Consider the following 14,881-nt stretch of genomic DNA (forward strand, 5'->3'; position numbering starts at 1 on the left):
GAGGTTGAAGCCCCCGCTCCCATTCGAGTACAGCCCCAAGGTGACTTTCAAGTGAGAGAGCCGGACACATCTTCAGAGAGCCTACCTGCCAAAGAGACAAGCATGTCAGTTGGACAACCTTCCGATGATCACTTGTCAGATAACGTTCCGTTAATTGGTGTGGATGAACCTGAGGAGTTACCCTACCAGCTGCCACAAAGGGAAAGGCACCCGCCACGACGTATGACCTTCGATCTACTTGGTGTTCCTTCCTGCTTCAACATCCTGACATCCCCACCACTTATACCCGTTTACCCTGCACAAATCCTGCCCCCATGGTTGACACACCTCCAGCACTACTACCTCCAACCTCATTACCTTCAGTCACCCCTTATGTATGGACACCAACAAGCATGAACTTATAGGAGGGACATGTTAAACGGAACTATGGACTAAAATGGACTGTTATGGACTGATAGGGACTGTTTTACAATTTTCGGCCAGTGGACATGAACTGTGAGGATTGGACGCCAATTGTATTTGATCTGTGACCATTTGAACTTTGTCATTTGACACTTGTTTGAGTATCAGCTCAGAGAAGGGGATTTCCGTCGTTAGGTTGAAACAAAAAAAAACAACTGTATGTAACGATTGACAAGGCGAAAAGTTGTATAGATGTGTTGATGTCGGGACGACATTTATTTTGCAGGGGAGAGTGTAACAAGTTGAAATATTAAAGTATGAATAAAAAAATTATTATTTGTAATACGATAGGAATTTAAATATTAATTTTGTCTTTTGAATATTTCCATGCTTTTCACACTACTGACGCTGTCGATCTGGGTTCTCCTATAGTTTGTAATAAAAACAATCTGAGATCGATTATTTATGTCTGTATGCACCTCGCAGGCGGCCGTTGGAGACTTTCCTCATTCTAGTAACGTCTACTGAGGAAACAACACACAACACTGTTGTGAATATTTCACCCCGTTTCAGTGTATAACACACACACTTCACAAAATGTTGGCTTTTCTGTCGTGTTCATTATTTACATACCTTTCATGACACCTTGTAATTGTTGTAGTTGCAATGACCTTAAGTTCTGTTCATCATGACACAGGCATTGTTAACACCGATCAACATTATTTTCAACCATTGGCAAATAAAAACTCTTGTGGATGTCAAACCTGTTACCATCCTTAATAACCATGTGACTATTCTTTTTCTCAAAGATGATCGTCACTCTTCCATTTCTTGCTCTTACCACTGAAAAATGTTGAGGAGGATGAAGCTATGTTCAGTGTCTCTCTCAGGTGCACTGTTTCTCTGTGTTTTGCAATCCCACTGCATTTGGACAACCAATTCCACTGAATGAGAGAGATTTTGGCCTGAATGAGTCATCAAATCCAGGGGTGCTCAAACCTGTTCCCAGAGGGCCGGTGTCCTGCAGGTTTTGCAGCCCTCTCTGCTGCAACACAGCTGATTTAAATGATCAGATAATTAGCAAGGGCTGCAAAAGATAGATAATGATCATCCTGTGTTGGAAAACAGGCAGGACACTGGCCCTTGAGGAACAGGATTGAAGACCCCCCGATCAAAGCTTCTGAACTTCCCAATGTCATTCTCAATGTATGCTCCTCCGTCCAACATGCTGCCTTTCCTGTTCACATCGTAGGTCAATCGTTCCATCTTCATGTTGGTCTTGAAGGTCTTGGTCGTTTTCCTCTTTCTTTGTGACTTTCCTTGCTCCATCTGGAGTCCCCTTTTTCCTATATATGGATTTGTGGTTTTTTTTGCTCTCATAGTGACTGAACCACGTTTTTTTGGGAACAATCTTTTGACTTGTGTCATTGTGTTTCACATCTGGAACAAGTTAGGTCAGCAGCAGGTTTTCTGTTGCTGGTGAGCTTTTTCTTGAAACCTCGACCTGATTTGACACAGGTCTTTCATTACATTATCTGCGTGTTCTGCTGGCTTCAGCATCTCCGCTTCTCCATAGATCTGTAGCCTTCTCTTGAAATCTGAGAACGTAATAGTATCTTTGTTCTGGGTTACGGCTAGCGGTTTGAATGAATCTGGTTGGCCGTTCAACATCATGGTGTTGATCAGTCCATCACTCAAGGTCTCATCTGCATCTCTCAAGGCAGTAATGAGGTTCTCAGTTATTATCGTACAGTCAGTCACAGTTTCATTTCTTGCCAAGCTTAGCTTGGTCAACGATGTATGCAGGTTTATTATTCTTGGCTAGCCTTTTCCAGAATAATGTTCTCTCAGGATTTTTCTGCCGTCATCAGCTCTTGTGTCTTATGAGGGACATGCTTTTAACAATCAGCATTTTTCGTGCCAACTTGAACAAGCTGATCTGTGTTGGCATTGTTTTCTGGCTCAGTTTAACTTAGGAATGCGCAAGTGGCCGAGGAATCTTGTCTCCCACAGTTCATCAGAACCGTCGAATAATAGTTGTGATGTGCTGATTCCTGCTGTGGAGTTCGACATTGTTGCACTGCTAACGTGTGCTAATTTCACTCGATTCCTGTTTCACTGTTAGCTTGCGAAAACAATATCACTTGCTAAGCTAACAGGATAGCTTCTTTCGCTTTTGTGTTTAACTTCACGACTCTTGTTTCACTTCTTCAATTAAAACTAATTACCCGAGCTGGGGCGCTGACCATTTTTTACCGATCAGTCCTCCGCCCTCCGGCCGCAACCTGGGTACCGTTCTGGTCTCGACCCTCTGTCCTTATTCAGAAGAATTGCTGGCCCGCCGACCTGGAGGGCCGGACTGTTCTGCCCTCGGGACAGACTGCCCAGCTCTGCTAACTAAGTCCACTTATCTATTAGCCTAGCACAGGTTCCACATCTTATTCTTCGTGGTAACTTCTTCTGGTAAATTTGTCTGACGCTGGACAACTTACTTTTGAGCGTGTGTCCAAACCTTTCTCCAGTAAATTCAACTTTGCTGAGTGGTGAATAAGTGGCACAGCATAATCTCATTTTCAGCCTCCGCACTGGTGTCCTTATTCAACATTCGCTTCAACTCAACTCATTAAAATCAATCATTTATTCTGCTTGCGTGAGCGTAGCGACATCATGTAACAGAACGTCTACTCTGTATGACCATAGTACCGTTACACATGGAGGGCACACCCATGAATCAATACTAAATTTAAAGTTTTAAATAGTTCTTTCAAGGAGCACATTTGTCTTTTCGTGTGGAAAATAATTTGGGAAAGAATTCGAAAACTTTACAAGTATAAATGGTTCTTGTTAAAAAAAAACTAGAGTTATCTGTCTCTGCTGTATATTTTTATTTGAATTTGTACTTTGGTTCATTTTTTAAAATTTCAGCAATTGTAGACAGCTTTGATGTTGAAAACTTATCCAGTGATGAAGAGGATGATCCAGCTATAAATTAGGTTATTCCATGTCACCTTCCTGACTGTTAAACAAGATCAATTTGATAACTCTGAGAGTGAATATACACCACCTGAACCATCAAGAGATGTGTCTGATAAATATTATTCACAATCTGACACAGCTTAAGATAGTGACTCTGAGAATGAGAGTCAACGGCAACCTCCACAAGTGTATTAATTAGACTTTACACAGATACAATAGCGGGGACATTTAGCATTTTATGCAAAATCGGTGATCGACTATAACACCATTATTTGGGCGCTCTTTCAATGCCGTCATTATATTTGCTTCCGCGGGAAACAACAACACCAAACATGTCAGTCTATATTTGAATATTAATGAGGAAAAATTGCAGTTATATACAGCATATCATTAAGTGTTAAGTATCAACCTTTTGATGGCAAGCTGTCCTGTCTAATTGAAAGTGATTTAATGATGCCCTTGGAGTCCCTTTATTGATTCAGTGAAGCTAGCTCAGAATATTCACTTGTGTTCCAGACTCTCACAAGTGACACATCATTAAGTATTATGATTGCACTTTTATGCAATCATAATACTCATTCACTCTTCCAACAGCCTTTTCCACACCAAGCACAAATGGCAGGGACCTCTTGTATTCCTGGCAGGTACAACATACAGTATTTGCATGAAATGCCTTCAAACACAAATGTGAACATCAAATAGTGCTCCGGCTATTGTCAAATTCATTTTCTCCTGATTATGTCTTTGTCCTATCTGTGATTCCTCACAGACAGCGTACTGGGCCCACTCATTTCAGAATACATAATAAACAATTTACACGCCATTAGTTTTGATCACATTTTTTTTCATGTCTCCGGCATGGTGAGTGCGAAGGTTATGTGCTCCATTTAAAAGTCCCATCAATACCATACGTGGTGATTTTTTATTTATTTATTTTTTGCATTGTGTGATTGTCATTGCTCAGTGAAAGACAAAGTAAATTCGGAAAAAGGTTTTATTTTTCATCATTTTAGAGTAGACTGAAACAGGCATCAACTGGATCGATTTCATGTTTGATCCGTTAAACTTAAAGTCACACAGCCATTACAGGAATACAGCAAAGATAGTCAACCGAAAGGCGTATAGCGTGAAGTTGCAAGTATCGTATCAAACATTTTGTATTTTTTTATTGACAAACAATATTGAAGAAAAAGAAAAAAATCCCCCAGGGTGGCCACACAAATTTCATCAATTTAAAATTAATCTAGTAAAATAAAACGTACCAAAAATTTGTCTATTCAATAAAACTTACACAAATGTTGCAATATTTTTAGATTCTTTTATACGTTCACAGGTTGAGGTGGAAAAGAGTAGTCATTTTGGTGTCAATCGATCACCATTTTAGACAATAAAACTGACAATACAAGCAATATTACAATACTTACTTCCCTGCTGTGACATAGACAGCTGAGAAGAAAAAAATAACAAGCAGAGCTTCAAAAGAGGACGTGCCAATTTGTCGTAAATCTCATCACAAAAAAAAATAAAAAATAAAGTATTTTAGGGCATTTTAGTAATGATGTAATTTTTACATGCAAACCTATTATACAAGTGTTAAGGTCAATCATGTGTCCTTTCAATCAGGAGAAATCTAAACTGTATCAAATCAATACATATGTAGAAAAATGTAAAAGTTAAAAAAAAAAAATTAACACTCCCCGAAAAATAAATATTCGCGCCCCCATCCCACCACTCACTCTCCGCCGCAACTATAAAAAGTATTTTTGCTACAAAACAACCCTACACCGTAGAGTTAATAATCGCTGCGCACTATGGGCAAGGAGCACATCACTGCCAACTACTGGAGTGGATGTGCAATTACACTTTAATGTAGTAAGGCGGAAAAAAAAGCATGTTGCCCAGAGTCACACGAGCCATCATCGGCATTACACGCAGGGCCCCACTATTTGAAGGGCACTGGTTTAATTTGACGTAAGATATATTGTAAAAACTTAAGTATTAACATCGCCTCGCAACGTGAGTGACGATCATTCACAGTCACAACCACAGCTGGAGGGAGTTCAGTCAACTACTACTAGTAAACCAAAACACTTTTTTGTCTAGCTCTCTATTGAAAATTTAGATCTGCCAGCCGTCTCTTGAGGGCCTCCGGCTCGGGCCCTAGAAAAATGCCTGTCTCGCCTGTCTCCTTGTGTCGTCTCTGCACCTGAGCAGTCTAATTGTTTCCAATCTAAGACTTGATAGTGATTGTTGTAAGTAGTTGCATTTGTCAAATTATATTCACCACGTCATATCTCATACTTGGTGTGACAGTCCCATTACACAGACCACTACAAATTCAACCAAAATAATAAACATCATTTAGGCACTGTCAACAAATGAGGTTAATTAACCCCGTAAAGTGTCAATCATGCAAAGCGAGTTTTGTGTGATCGTGGTAGACTCATATTTGGAGGATTTATTTATCATTTTTTTTTGCCCCTCAGTGGCATTTAATTATCTTTGTGAAATACAATTTTGAATGCAGCGATAAGTGTGTCTTGGTGTATCGAATGAAATTCAGGAATTATCAGTTACCAAATGAGAAATGTGACCGACACTTTTTTACGAGGAAATCCAATGCTAAAAAATGCTGACCATGCAAGACCAAAAAGGAAATCGTTTATGACATAATGAACATAATCTGAGTCACAAAGACATTTGCTCAGCATGGTCTCGTGACAAAATAAAAGCCAGTGTTCAGACGGATACACTCATTTTAGTGATTTTTTAATGGAGTGACAGGAAGTACATGAATTTGGAGAAAGATCCCCCCCCCCCACACACTTCAATTTTCTCTCTAATTAAACTGAGATGTGGATGGAATTGCAAGACAATTAACTCTGTGTGCGTGTGCGTGTGTTTTTTATCTTGGTTGCACAGTCTGAAGGAGTTTCATCGGTGGCCTGCCTGCATTGCCAGCAACAATCTTTCCCTCTAGCTTTTCACAGCCCGTGTTTATCTAATTTTTCAATTAACCTCCACGATTTAACTCTCCTCATAAAGCCAGGCGCATGCTTGCTCGAAAGAACAAATGAAATGGTCTTTTTTTTTTTTTAACCCTCTCTCTATTCACCCTGTCATGTTTTATCTTTCCCTTCCCCCCTGTCTATCCTTCTAACTCTCTTTTCTCTTGGCTGCAGTGTTCCTCCAGCCGAAGATGCTGGGCTTCACAACGTTGCAGGGTTTTAGCAGGCACGGGGCTGTATGTGTCAGATTAAAGAGGGGAAATCTGTAGCATGCAGGGAGAGCTTTGTAGATATGGCAATTTAATGATAACTTCTTCTCTGCAAGACTCCCTCCCCTTCCTCTCGCTCTCTTCCATTCCCATTGCTTCCATTTGAGCTGCTGCTGCAGTTGGTGAGGCGCCAGGACATCTTTTTCCCTGATCTAGTCTGTCCTAAAGCTGTAAGAAGGGGAGAGCATTGTGTGTTTGGTTCAGTGTCCAGCTTTGCTTTTCGTTAAGTAGGTGCAACCTCGATTTTAAACGTACCGTTTGACAAGCCATCGAATTATAACGTGTTAAATTGGAAAATATTTTGCTTAAACATTCATCAATGCTTTTAATTCTCGCTATTGATTTTTAGCACACCAAATGATGCAGATATTACTAAATCTGCGAATTGAACTTTAGTGGAGCTCAACGTCTCATACACAATTATTAGTCGTAAATAGTGACACAATTTAGCCATGTTCAATGCTGCATTATTCACCCTTGATTTTTAAAAAATATAATTTCCACTTAGAACTTGCTACAAATTAGCTTTTTTAGCAGCACTAAAAAAATGACAATATGAGTCGTGCCGACTTTGTCAGTGGCGCAAGTGCTTTGTTACAGTGTGTTGCTAAGTAAATATTGTGTGTTCTCTATTGTAGATAATTTTGAAAAAGATTTTCAAAACTAATAATAAATGCACACACCAGGGATCATTTTAGGCATGCTGAGATTAAATGAAGGGACACTTGTACACTAAAGGGATCAAAATGAACCATATTAACAAACAGTAAACTAACACTACTACTCTATATACGCAGTCACGTTATGCTGTACAGTTTGTTTAAAAGCAAGCAGTATATAAAACCGTATACAGCTGAGGTCCAAACCACAAGTCAGTTACCTTGTAATTAATCATCACTAATGAGAAAGGAGGCAGCGGACATACACAACAAATCAAAATGAATTAATCGCCGGAGAACATATAGTGGCGCAGTAATTGCATTACTTGTTTTGGTGTCTCAGGGGTGCCATTCCACTTTCACATTCAAAAGCCAGTTTGAAAATCAAATACAATACCATCTTGGGGCTTGCGGTGTTTCTGACAAGGCTGATTGAATGAATGTATTACCCGGTGCCTGACATTGTTTACTGAAGTACCCCCTCCTTTTCCCTTCCACCACAGGGAGAATGTTTATCAGCATTGCAGTTCTGTGGTTATGGATGATCCTGACACAATGCAGTAAAGGTTGTCCCAACCAGAGGCGCACCGGGTGCTGCTTATTTCAGCAAAAAAAAAAAAAAAAAAAAAAAGGACGACAGGAGAGAGCAAGCATTTAGCAAGCATAAGCACAGGACTTGGAGGATGCGATGTCAACACACCACCTCCAATAGATCAATCTGACCTTAAAAGATAAATCCAGGGTTTTATGATTGTTAACAGTGAACAGGCTGCTTGCACTCTGCAAGTTTGAGATTGTGGTGAGAACTACTACCGGAATTGGATAAAATGCTGTGAGTTTTTATTTCATCATTCGCCAGATCAATTCAGCCTCCTTTAATTTGCAATGACATATATTTGAAGGGCAGAAAATAATAGTGAAAAATTGGCAGCAATCCTAAATATTGTATGGCGCTCACTTTCTATTTAGAGGTGACTTGACTTCTGACTCATTTTTTTTTTTACACTTATTCTAACATCACTTCAGCCACCAAAGATTTAATTTCCATTTGGTTAACTATTTTTGGAATTATTCCTTCTGGAGTCCAGGCTGTCACTATCATAAAAAACATGCATAGAAAATTGGATATAAAAGAAACCTTTGAACATCCTTATTTCATACAAGCAGAAACAGTTTAACCAAATATGTGAATAATACAACAATCTTAAAGCACCAACATTTTTTTTCTTAACTTTCATGATGAATGAGTAGCGGGTATAGTGCTGCGGCCTCACGTATTTATTTGCGACTCATGACACACACTAAAAATAATATTTAACACAGCCTGCAACCCGAAAAGATGCTATGTCCAGCACGCATATTTGTTTTCCTCATTAGAGTGAATCCTCGTGTCAGTGTCCCCCGTTGCTTTGCATTTTTTTTGGGGTGTGTGTCTGTGTGTGTTTGTCTTGGGGTGAGTTATCAACAAATTTACAATTTTAAATATGAAGAAAATACATCCATATGTAATAATTATGTAGCCTTAATGTATTTAATTTCTCATAATTCATTAGTCAATGTATATATAAAAGATACGCTATCCTAACTCAACAAAGGGTTTTGAAAAAAGCAAAAAAAAACAACCAAATACTATGATTTTTCTCCTTCCAGTGCAAAGGGCTCTTGCACTAAAAAATATCATTCAAGGATGGTACAAAACTGCTTAACAGTCAGCCAATGTTAAGTGCAAGTGTAACTCATTTTGTGCATTTGTTTTTTCACAAAAATCACCTCACTCAAAATGTTAATGTTATTGGGCTATTATGTTTATGCTGAACATCATTCCAAATATGAAAAAATATTAGGCCTACTCACATTGTAGTAGGGCAGTAAAAGACCTGGTGTAAGCACAACTAAGCCATGTCTGTCATCTAGTGGTGAATGCTGATATTACAACTTAAATGCAAATATTTGAAAATTAAAGACACAGTAAACGCTCAGTGCCTTTTGGTCAATGAAGTCAATACAAGGGGAAACCGCAGCAAAATTGAGCAGGCACAAAACATCATTGGTTACATTGCTAAAGAAATAAAATAATGGAGTTACTCTACAATTTTTGTTTACAAAAGTCCTACCTGGAGTAGCAGAGTTATCTGTTAAAGGAATGAACAGCTTAATGCCTCTGTGCTGAAATAGTCAATATTTATTTAAATGCAGTTATTTTTTGTTTGTTTTTGAGACCAGATAAGCCACTTTATGTGTTGATAGTCATCTTTAGCAACGTGCAGCAATTACGCAACATCATATTTAGTAAACATCTCCGTTAAATGAGGAGATCGAGGAGCGTCACCTCATATCCCCTATTTATTGATTAATTTGTACTCTTCACTTGACGTCGTGCTTCGCGCTCATTTCATCAGATGCGTTGCGTTCACAATAGAGGTCATATTTGTTTTTGTAATGTGATCAAGTGCATAACATAATTCCCAAAATATTGGATTTAACGAAAAGTCCGAATTGGGCATCACGCCCTCAAGTGCGAACCTATTCTTATTGTCAGGTCTGCCGGTGAGGAGAGGAGGGGGGAGGACCCAAAATGCGAGGAAGCAGGGGAAGGTGTAACTTAAAGGGAATTTATTGAATGGTAGTGATGGGTCCAGCGACACTGAGGCGTCGATGCGCGCGCCGAGCTTCCAGGGCAAACCCCGTGTCGGTGCGCGTACCGCTTTAAGAAAGTCACGTGACCACTACCAGAATCGTGTCGACACAGCGGTGGCGCGCCAAACTGTGTTCTTAAGGAAGCGCATCTGTCAACAGGATGGACGCTCAAAACAAGCATCGAGTTATTGGCGCGTTACTTTGCGTTAAATATCCGCAAGATGGAAGACGTCACTGTTGATGCGCACTCAGAGGTGCAGCGCTATATGTCAGCAGGACATGTTGCACGTACGGATGACCCGCTCTTATACTGGAAGTCCATGGAGGCAACGTTCCCTCACCTATTTATATTAGCCACACAAAAAAGAAATAGACTGAATAACAAAACGCTGGAGAAACTAATTTTTTTGAATAAAAATCTTTAATTACAATGAGTCCATTGTCATTCACAACACTTTTACTTGGGCATTCAGACAGATGTTCTCTTAATTTATCAACTGCGTCTCGAATATTAAAGATTTTTTTATGAAATTGCGTGTATGTAAAAATAATGTGAAAGCAAATGCCTAATCAGAATCAGAAATCCCTTTGTCATTGTACTCAAGTGTGCAACGAGATTAGAGAGCTCCCCTCTCCAGTGCAATACAACAATAATTCAGTTAAAGATATAAATTAGATAAATAAAAGAATAATTAGTGCGATGGAAAGTAATACGAAATATGATATATAAAAACACATCACGTCGCTAATCAATGGAATTGGATAAAATTAGTTTGACAGATCAGTGTCAGATGACCCTGTCAAGTGTTTCCTGCAAGTCCACCAGGTGTCAGTATTCAGCAACACAGTGTCAACACAGTGTCAATACATTGTGTCACTGTGTCGAAACGATACAGGATGCCTCATCTACCCATCACTACTAAACGTGACTAAACTGGAACAAGGACAAAGAACAAAACGCGACGGGAACGAACTAAACGGGGATATGAAACGGGACAGGGACAGGTGACAACAGCTGGGGGCATGAACAAGAGCGAGGATAGTAGTGGCGTGCAGAATCGCCAAAGCGAGGGCGACGATGTCGGGAATGAAGGGCAATGCACCGACGCTGAGCTGTCGGCACGGGGTGGTTAAATAGTCCAGTAATTATGGGAGCAGATGGGAGTCAGGTGTGCGAGGCTAACAGGGAACAGGTGCGTGGCTGGTGGGGACGGAGTGCTGAGGGGACACGCCCCTACTCAGCTGACAGACACCAAAACAACAACAAAGGCATGGGAGATGCGAAAACCAACAACAAAACTCTGCCATGACCGACCCGGGTCATGACACTTATAGTCCGTTTTGTTTTTTAGTTTTGTTTTTTTAGTTTAGGATATTTAAAGGTTGACAATCCATTAATTTGTATTTATTTATTTAAAATACTAGCAAGAAGGAAAACCTAATTGCATTTAAAACGGTATATTTGTCATGATTTGTATTTGTTATTTTTGGTTTAGTATTTGGTCTCATGTTTTGGCCTTGTTCCTGTGTCTTGTCTCGTCTTGTCGATTGTGTCCACCTGTGTTCATTTACCCAAGCCCTTAACCAATCCGGTCCTTCCAACCCTCCGTGTCTTGTCCAGGTGCTCCTCGTTGTCTCGTCAATTTGTGTGTATTTAGTTCCCTGGTTGCGTTCAGTTCTTGTTGGTCCATTGTCATTTTCACTGTCATTGTCCCTGTCGCTTGTCCCTTTTGCCTGTTCCTGTCGCCTGTCCCCGTTGTTGGTTTCCTGTCGTTGTCCAGTTTTTCCAAGTCGCTCGTTTGCCTTTTGTTTTTTGTTTATTAAATGCCCTTTAAGTTACCCCTGCCTGGCTTCCCTGCGTTTGGGTCCTCACCTACCTCAACCCGGACCGTGACAATATTGCCATGATTATGATTTATTATCATTCAATAAGTAGCTAATAACGTCTCAAATAAATGTTGACAATAATATTGCTTATCTGCAATGATTTGTGGGACAATATAGCTTACAGCAAAATGTTTTATCGCCACAAAGCTAACTGGCATTAATAATAACTTGATTTTATAAAGTTATGGAAATACACCTACCTACAAATAAAATAAATATAATCCAGTTACAAGAGCGACATTGGTTTCCTCCACTTTCTGCTCTGTCAAGGTCCCATTTGTGAACAACGGTCATGATCTTCAAAGAGTGAAAGCTTTCTCCATATTCCTCATGTTGTTTTAGTTCTGAATGTGGAGAAGTGCTTTGGTGGACCTATTCTTGTGGTCTACAGCCGACGCCAAATTCTGAAAAATCCTGAGCAAGTCTTATCACCATTATTAGAAAGCTTTCATGTAGCATCTTTTTTAAAAGAACTATGCCAATAAATCCATAGACAAACTATTATTGCTTGATGATTTGGTTTCAGTGTTTAGTAAAATTAGAGTTGAATTTTAAAGTTCCCCTTGTATCATTTGATTTTTCTGAGGAAAAAAGGTTTGGAGACATCGAACTCGTGCCAATAATTGGGCTGATTTTGAACCAGATTCCTGACTTCTGATCAAAGTAATTAACGTAGATTACTTGGTGTCTCTAAAATATCATGACCATTTTTCCTTTGCTGTGGGGTCTGTTAATAATTACTACTACGGGTCATATATTTTTTTTTTTCAATGGCAAACTTGTTTACATGTTTGTAAAAAAGTTCATCAACAGAATGGTCTTTCACTTGTATAGCGCTTTTCCACCTATTGAAGCACTCAAAGCGCTTCACACTTAGCTATGAGCAATAAATATTACATCAGATATCGATTGTGGTTGTGCAAGAACACAAAGTGGGTTGTGATCAGTTAATGTGATGGGCGTAAACTCAAATGCAAGAAGTGAAATGTGCACTCGCTACAATCCTTTTTTACAAGCTTACTTATTTTCAATTTCACCTTCTCGGAACTCACTTCTGCTCTACTTCCACGAGTCACCTTGAAAATTGTATCAGTTAATGCTTTGTTTCTGTTGTCTGGTTTTTGCTAAGAGTCCTCTTCAGGAGTGGTGTGGTTTATAGCTTGAGCAATAGTTGGGTTCGTAGTCAGCAGCTGGGGAAGAGCCTCAGAGCACAAGCTCGGTTGGTTTGTAGAGCTGGACCTGGATGACTAGTTACTTGTGATGGTGATAACTCATTTTCCTTAGATGTGGCTGGATTGTGGTGGGAGAAAGTCACATATGTCCAAATCGCAGATAGGTCTCAAGTTGTAAACTTCAAGTCTGTGTCGAGTCATCACCAAATTTTTCATTACTTGGTTCAAGCAAGTTGTAAGTCAAATCATAAAATCATGTTCAGTAAAACATGTTGGAGTATAATTAAAAAAAAAAATCACTGATCCTACTAAGAAAAAAAAATCGCTAAAAATTCAATCAAGATTTAAATATAAAAATTAATTGAAGAACAAGTAACTTACAAAATAAATGTATACACCTAAATTATATAGAAGAATACATGTTATTTTTTGCATAGTAAGGTTTATATGAGTGCACACTGTTACTATTGATTTACGGATTTGTGGGTTTGTGCGCAAAGCAAATGTCAGGTTCCTGTTTTCAGATAACTGAAAAAAGGAAGAATTCTATTCTACGCCGTTCTACACTCTTCTTCGACAAAAAAACAAAACAAACGAAGCTACGTACGTGTTCCACCTCATCGGAGTGCACTTTCAGATGTAAGTTTATTTGAATGTAATATTAAAACATCACTCATAAGAAATATTGGGCAGCAATGGTTGGATATTTAGCTCCAGATTAAGATAATTTCATCAGTTATCGGCCAAATATAACTAAGGTCGTTCTGGTAACTCTTGCTTAGAAGGTACGGCTGAAACATTTGAATTGTCGTGATTTTGCTTGTTAGCATTATTTTATTTAATCTTTCCCTTATGTTTTAGGGAGTAAGGAGATGACCGCGCGGCTGATCAAGCTGCGGGGGGAATCGTATATACGACAGCCTCTTTACGGGGGCCAAGTTCTCCGCAGCCAGTGCATGGTGTAAAAAAAAAATATCGGGAAAAACATTTGACGGGTTATTGTCTTATCTATTTCCATCCATTTACTCAAGATGTGCGAATTCAATGGTTCCTAATCTTTCTTGGGTTGTGTACCCGCGTCGTACCTCGGGTACCTCCCTGACTATTATGTGTTGATTATTCACTAAATGCATGGAACAGAACTGTTCATTAATTATTTTCTCTACCTTACCGTGGTGATTTGTTAGGAATTGGATATGAAATAGGATATTAGAATATTTAAGTAAAATAGATTTCAATAGTAGGGAGCAAAACAAAGAACTAAAACTGCCTTTGTTGAATCTAACTCATGAAACAAGACTCTACAAACTGGATGAGACTAGAAATGCGGAGACAAGAATTGGAGAGACAGAGGTTGGCAGAGGAGTGGAGGGCAACTGCGAGGAGGGAGGTGTTCGAAAGGTTTTTTAGTTTAATGGAAAAAATGACTGATCAAAATGATCAATGTTGGTAACAGTGTGAAAATGCTGGTAGACGTATATCTAACTTACTTAATTCGTTCGATAAAGGACAACTCTCCGATGGCAAAGCGCGATTCTCCTCTAAAGAACAAAATGTAAGTAAACTAAAAAGTGAAATAAAATGAAGAAACATTAGGGTTCCATTGTTCAAAATGAAATCTTAATACAAATATTCTTTTTAGCGGATTCCTTCAGTCTGGAGCTCGTCGCAGATTATCCCTTCATTATCCAAGCCGCATATAAATCCACCGTAAATACGTAACACCGGCGTCGAACAGCGGACCAATGTATGTGGGCGTAATGTAAGTGTTGCGCCAAGCGGCCTTGGCTCTGGGGCTGTCTCCATGGAAACGAAGACCGATTTCAAGGCTGGATTCGAAGGCCGTACGTGACGCCATGAATTTGGACACA

Source organism: Idiotropiscis lumnitzeri, chromosome 16 (genome assembly GCF_059441095.1).
Source record: "Idiotropiscis lumnitzeri isolate Australia: NSW breed Sydney's pygmy pipehorse chromosome 16, RoL_Ilum_1.0, whole genome shotgun sequence".
Classification (NCBI taxonomy): domain Eukaryota; kingdom Metazoa; phylum Chordata; class Actinopteri; order Syngnathiformes; family Syngnathidae; genus Idiotropiscis; species Idiotropiscis lumnitzeri.